We start from the raw sequence: 6,482 nt of genomic DNA on the forward strand, positions 1-6,482 counted from the left end.
CTGGGTTGTACTGAAAACAGTGGAAGGATTAGATGGAAATCACCAGATTCTATGTAAAATAAAAAATATCCTCCAGAGATTGCATTTCACTTGATACATAGTGCAGTGCAAACATCATAAACCACAAAAAATCTAACTATAAAAAGCTAAAAATGTTAGCAAAGCCCCTGTAATTGAGTTATACATTGAAGTAACTTGTTATATATCCAGAATAAATGTTAGAAATAACTCAGTTTGAAGCTTTTTGATGAAAAGGGGAGGTGGTTTCACTTTAACTTCATACATGAGTTGAGTTAGAATATTAATGCAGGTATAATTCTGGAGATGGATTAGCTGTCCTTAAAATTTGATTTTCAGCAATCTTTTTATGCAAATGGTGAAATAAAGTCATAACTTTATAAGATCCTGCCTCACTGTAGCATGTTAGGAAATCCATGGCTGCAAATCAATATAGATATTTTCGTTGAGGTGCTGATATTTTGTGCAGACATTCTGGAAAAAAAAAAAAGAGGATTTTTAATATTTTGAAATAGCTTCATAAATTCATATAGCTCTGAGTTTATTCTTGTGATACTGAGGTGAGCCCCTAACTTCCACAGCTGCAGTTTCCCATCACTTTCAGTGGAGTCAAAAGGGAGCAAAATGACTTCCATCTTTATTACTCATTTAAAGACAAGTGCAACCTGTTTTCTTAAATAAATATATAAATAAATAACATCTGTTTTGTTTTGTGTAGATATAATGGGCCTGGAGGGGGGGGGGGGGGGGGAGAGGCACAGGTGCATAGAAAAAGGAGATGGTCTGGGAAGAGGCCCAAGAAGACCCAAGAGATAGGTAGTACAGAAGAAACTAGAAGTGACAGGAAGGGGTGGCTAAAACACCCACCTGCCTGGAGCAGGGTACTTTGATGCAACAGATCGAGCCTCCTTCATGCAGAGGGAAGAAGGCTGCTATTTGCTGCCACCCTTTCATGGTAACTATTAAAGTTGAATCTTTCATAATAACTGTTAAAGTTGAATAACTTTGTCACATCCTGAATTTAGGAAGCTTCCCTGGAGGGAGGAGGAACAAAAAATAAAACAGCACAGATACAGAAGGCAATCTTTAAAAAATAATACATATTTATAAAGCAGCATGATTTCTGGAGTGCTGACTAGTGATTTATAAATGCTTAGGCTGTACTGAGGCTTTAACTTGGAGTAGGGGGCAGAGGCTTTTTGGTAATAACTGTCTCTGTCAGTCCTTGTGTGGGATATCATATATGATTGATTTTATTATTATTATTATTATTTTATTTTAGATGCCCCAACACTGCTCTGTATTTGACTTCTAGCCCTCTCTTATGTGATACATGCCTAGCCCTTCTGGATTCTTGGCTTTATTGTCCCAGACTTGTAACTGGCTTGGCTGAAGTTCTGCTCAAACTATAGTTCCTTTCGGCAATGCTGAGCCACAGAGAAGATAGCACAGCAACATTTTGTAGTTTCAGATCTGGAGGCTCATCTGAGGTGAGCAAAAGCAGGTGGAGAAATGCTCTATCCTATGCCCTGCAGGCAGCTGAAAGTAATTGAGACACAGAGGTGTTCAGCTAGTGGAAGTTATTCCTTCTGGCCTCAGCATTTGCAGTGCAGCTAGCCAGGGAGTTCAGCAGCTGGTTCACCCAGGTCTAATTTGCAGTTCTTTGAAAGCCTCAAAGCTAGTATTATGGTCTGGTAGAAGTGGCCAAACCTGCACAAGACATCTGCAGATGTCTTGGCAGTGCTTTCCTCCATATGTTATTGCAGGAAAAATTGACCATGGCTGTGCTGCTGTGTTTCCTCCTGGTTTCCTCACTGATGATCATGTTAGTGAAATGTGTTTGTTTGTGTTACCATCGTAGCAAAACCTGTGGTGTGCAGGTTTAAAGTCTTAGCTTATTTCTTCTGCTCTTCTTTCTGCCCTAGAAACAAAAGAAAACAAAAATGGAGAAGGCAGAAATGGTGGAAAGGCTCAATAAAAATAAAAGTGAGGAAAGGAGAGGAATGAAGAAAGCAACAACAAAAAAGTGTAATTTTCACATCAGGTATAAAAGCCACACAGCTGTTTTCTGTAGTGGAATGAAGTATTTTTCTTATACAACAGCCTATTAGAGTGTGTATTTTTACTTTTAGTGTAAAGTTTTTGGGTTTGTGTTTATTTTAAATGTAGCTAACACTTGTTGAATTAGTGTGTATCCCTTGTTCTTCAAGGTAACTTATCCAGTAGATAGAGATTTTATGGTTTATGAAGATTCCTGTAGACATGAACATAAACCGAAGCCAAGCCATTTACAGCTAAGACAATCTTCACAAAAAGGAGTACTCATATTTTAAGAGCTCCTTCTGCCTTCTCATATGCAGTGATGGAGACTCTGCAGCCCAGAATTACTACTTCTTTATTACTGCATCTCTTGGTTATTTTGCAACCAGCTGTTGAAGTCAGCCAAAGCATTGTACTCTGCCTTCATAAATGTAACATGTTCACATTCCAGATGAATTCTCAACATGCCATGCTTTACTGAAAATCTTTAGGTTGGAGCTGCTTGAATCTCCACCAACAGTGAATGGTCATGCTTTCTTGATCTGCTAAAGCTGATTAACATTTTAGTGGCATTTTTTCTATGCGACACTTCAACACAGGAAAATCAACAGATGAAATAGATATGAAATGTGTTGGTTTTTTTTTTCCTAACTTATCTTCAAATCAGATGAAAGCTTCAGCCATATCAGTTCATCCCATAACATGTAATTCTATTTTTTTTTTTTTCTCCACCCATGCTTCCTCTAACATGGTTTCTCCTGTTGATGGAGCACAGGATATTTAGGATGCCCTTCATGCTGTATGTTTTCCATCTGTGTCACCTTTTACTTTGTCTTTTGGTCTTTTGCTTTGGGTCTTCCTTACACTAGGAAATGTTATGCTCTGCCTCTGTGGTCCTGGGTTCTAAAATTTGGTGTCTGACTTCTGATTTTTTTTCCATGTAATCTGTCAGCCTTTTCTTTTTCTTTAGTGAATGAGATGGACAGGTCTTCATGCAGAGATGTCTTACTCAGAGAAAGCAGAGCACGGCCTGCAAATCTGAATCAATGTGAGAAGTTCAGAGAAAACGGTGATGACTCATTGCCATGAAATGAAAATGCCAAAACCCTGCAAGAATGGTGCAATCCCATCCATCATTTCAGGAGCGGTGCTAGGGGCAAAGGTAAATTCTTCAGAACAGTGGGACAGTTGGTAAGTGTATGCAAGTGAATTGTGTGCTGTGGAGCTTTATTTATCATACGTCTGTAGACAAGTTCAAACATAACTCTTTTCTCATCTTCCTTATATTTTAAGAGTCAAGATTCTCTGGATTTAATAAATAAATTTTGAGGGTTGCAGTTACACAGTAAATGTTCCATCTTGTCATTTCTAATTAGCAAGATATATTTCTTGTAATGCCTCATTTTATTGCAATCATTCCTTCATATGATACACTATAAATCATGTTTGTGGCACAGTTCTCCACTCAGAAGGAAAAAAGTATTATGTATATGTGTTAGGGAAAGAAAATCATCAATGTTTCATTGCACGGGGCTTGTCTGTACGACTCTGACTTGCAAGAATATTTGAAATCCACTGTAGATGCCTGTCTGAGGACTAGTTGTCAGATTACAAATCCTTAAAAGTAATATTTTAAAAAGGTTACCAGTCTTTCTTTGAAACAGCAACACATCCTGTTGGGGGAGGGTGTCCAGTCGTGTTGTCAGAGGGTCCTTTGATATAGCTTTTATAGGATATGCTTAATAGTTTGTGGAAAGAATAGTAGGAACTACCAAGCCAAGACAGGTGGGGTGAAAAAGGCTTTGTGCTGCGCTTGTTCCTAGAAAACTCATTCTTTCCACCCTGTAGCATTGATCCTAGATTGTTTGTGCTGTAGGAACTGAGTGCCAGAACAGCAGAGCTGGGCATCTGCCTATCCCTGGCCCTGGAGTGGCTGTGTTCTTCCGGCACTTAAATCCAAGAAAGAGGGGGTAGAATGACAGCCTTTCAGTCCTGCTCTGTGTGTGAGAGCTGATGGCAGAGACCATTAGGAAGCCCAGAGGGAGGTGACCTCTTGTTGGTGCTGTAACACCAAAGGTTCTGGCCTGCTGGCATAGCTGTATGAAGAGATCCATTGCAATCGATCTACTTTAAGGCATGCTGACCTTAATACCTTCAACTTGACACATGCATTTTTTGCCTTTGGTAAGCAAGCTGTTCTGCAGCTTGTAAAGATAGAACTGATCACAGTTTTTACACTAATGAAAATCCAGATGGGTGTGACTTTATATTTGATATTTTAGCACAAATAGCAGGGTGGCACACTGCCGCTTACAGTCAGAGAATGGTTCAGGTTGGAAGGCCTCACTGGAGACTGTTGAGAACAACCTGATGCTCAAAACACAGTCATGTACAGCAAGCTGCTAGGGTTGTGTCCTGGGGGGGGGCGGGGTTGAATAACTCCAATGACGGAGACTCCAAAACATCCCTACAAAACCTGCTCCAGTGTTCTATAACCCTGACAGTAAAACATTTTTTGTTATGCTTAAACAGTATTTCTTGCATTTGTTTGTGCTGATTGCTTCTTGTCCTGTCACTATATAACAGCGAAAAGATTTTGACTAGTCTTTGCATGCTCTTGTCAGGTATTTTTGTACATGTTGGTGTGATTCTGAACTTTCACTTCTCCAGGCTAAATGATTCTAGCTCTCTCAGCTTCTTCTATGTCAGATGCTCCAATACTTTAATCACCTTTGACACTTTTTTCCTGGCCTCTCTCCAGTACGTGTCTCTGTCTTTTGCACCAGGGAGCCCAAAAGTAGACCCAGCACTCAGACATATCTCACCAGTGCTGAGCAGAGGGGCCTGTGGGCAATGCTTTTTTTTTTAATGCAGCCCAAAGATACCAGGGGCTGTCTTTGCCACAAGGGCACACTGTTGGTTCACATTCAACCTGGTGTCCACCAGGATCCCCACAACTTTCTGTGCAAAGCTGCTTTCCCTCTGGGCAGTCCCCAGCATGTGCTGGTGCCTGGGGTTTTTTCTCCCCAGATGTAGGACTTTGCACTTTCCCGTGTTGAACTTCATGAGGTTTCTGCCAGCCCATTTCTCCAGCCTGTCCAGGTCCCTCTGGACAGCAGCACCACCCTCTGGTGTCAAATACTCCTCTCACGTTTCTTTAGAAAGTATGAAGTTGTTCTATAGACAGTGTTAAGATATTAGTGTTAAAAAGAGGGGGGAAAAAAAAGTATAAATGACATTTTTTTCCAAATGTCTGATCAAATAAGAACTTGTTTTGGAACAATTCTTATGGAGTTTTAGTGTAGTATGAAATGGTAAAATTTAAATATAAAAAATATTTTAAAACAGTAATTTAAGTTCTCCCACATGTAATTTTCTATCCTAGTAATTGCATTCAATTTTATTTATTTACTTGTTTTATTTATTTTGTAGCAAAGTGTGGCTTGCTTTGTAAGAATGAAAGTTCAATGAAACTGTTTTGTTTCATGTTTTGCCTTCTTTACCTTCTCTTTCAGAACAATATAAATAGAGAAATAATTCAATCTTTCCTGTCTTTGTGGCAAGTAAGAGGTTTTGAACATGTATGAGGCAAGCTGCTTATTTTCACTCATAATTTTGGTATTACAATGTAAGTTTTTATTAGGGTTTGATTGCAAACAGATCTAGAAGTAAGTGGAAAAAGGAGTGGGTTTCTCAGATACAAGGCTTAGATAAGAGCACCTTTGTCATCTACAGGAATGTGGCTTGTCAAATAAGACTGAGCTTTTGTCTGTGCTGTGAACCAGCAGGATGTTTTCATCAGAGAAGGTTAGAAGGGGCAAAGAAGCAGCACAGCATGCAAGGCAGGTTCCTGGTGCCCACACAGGGATCTGAGGAGTCCATGCAGGGGTCTGGGGAGCACACCCTCCTGCTCTCAGCTTCAGCCCCACCTCAGCCTCGGCATCCATCTTCTTCTTTCAACATGCCAGACAGCTCTGTAGCAAATCAAGAGCATGTAAACACCTCTGTCAAACATTCATGTCTATTTGGTGGTCCCCAGCCCAAGGCGAGTTCAGCCCATGTGCCCAGTCAAGGAATGGCTTTAGAGGAGAAAGCCTGCAGGGTTAGAAGGAAGATCTGGGCAAAACAGACAATATGCATAATGAATACTCCCTCTAGTAAATCCCTTTGCTTTCCTCCTTTGCACTGCAGCAAGTTGAAACTTCCTATGATAACTTTTGGTGCCCTAAACTACTACCTAGATCTTACTGTTCTGCTTCCAGTTCAGTGAAGATGAATAAGAGGCACTAGACAGATAAATAATGTCTCTCTCTAGAATGCAACATTTTTAATCAGAAAGCTTGTACTTTTGTACTTGTATTTTCCTACTTTTCCTGTAAAGCTTGTAGGGTTCTGTAGAAAGTAGCTGAACATCTGGGGATTGA

General features: G+C 40.0%; 1 long non-coding RNA gene across 1 annotated transcript; it reads left to right on the forward strand.

The window, feature by feature from the left end:
• Positions 1-792: 792 nt before the first annotated feature.
• LOC310901892 lies at positions 793-5,265 on the forward strand. Its single transcript, XR_014586271.1, has 3 exons — positions 793-973; positions 1,944-2,062; positions 3,029-5,265. It is a non-coding gene; the product is annotated as an uncharacterized lncRNA (long non-coding RNA).
• The last annotated feature ends 1,217 nt before the right edge of the window (positions 5,266-6,482 follow it).

The sequence above is a fragment of the Anser anser genome (assembly GCF_964211835.1).
Source record: "Anser anser genome assembly, chromosome: 1".
Lineage (NCBI taxonomy): Eukaryota > Metazoa > Chordata > Aves > Anseriformes > Anatidae > Anser > Anser anser.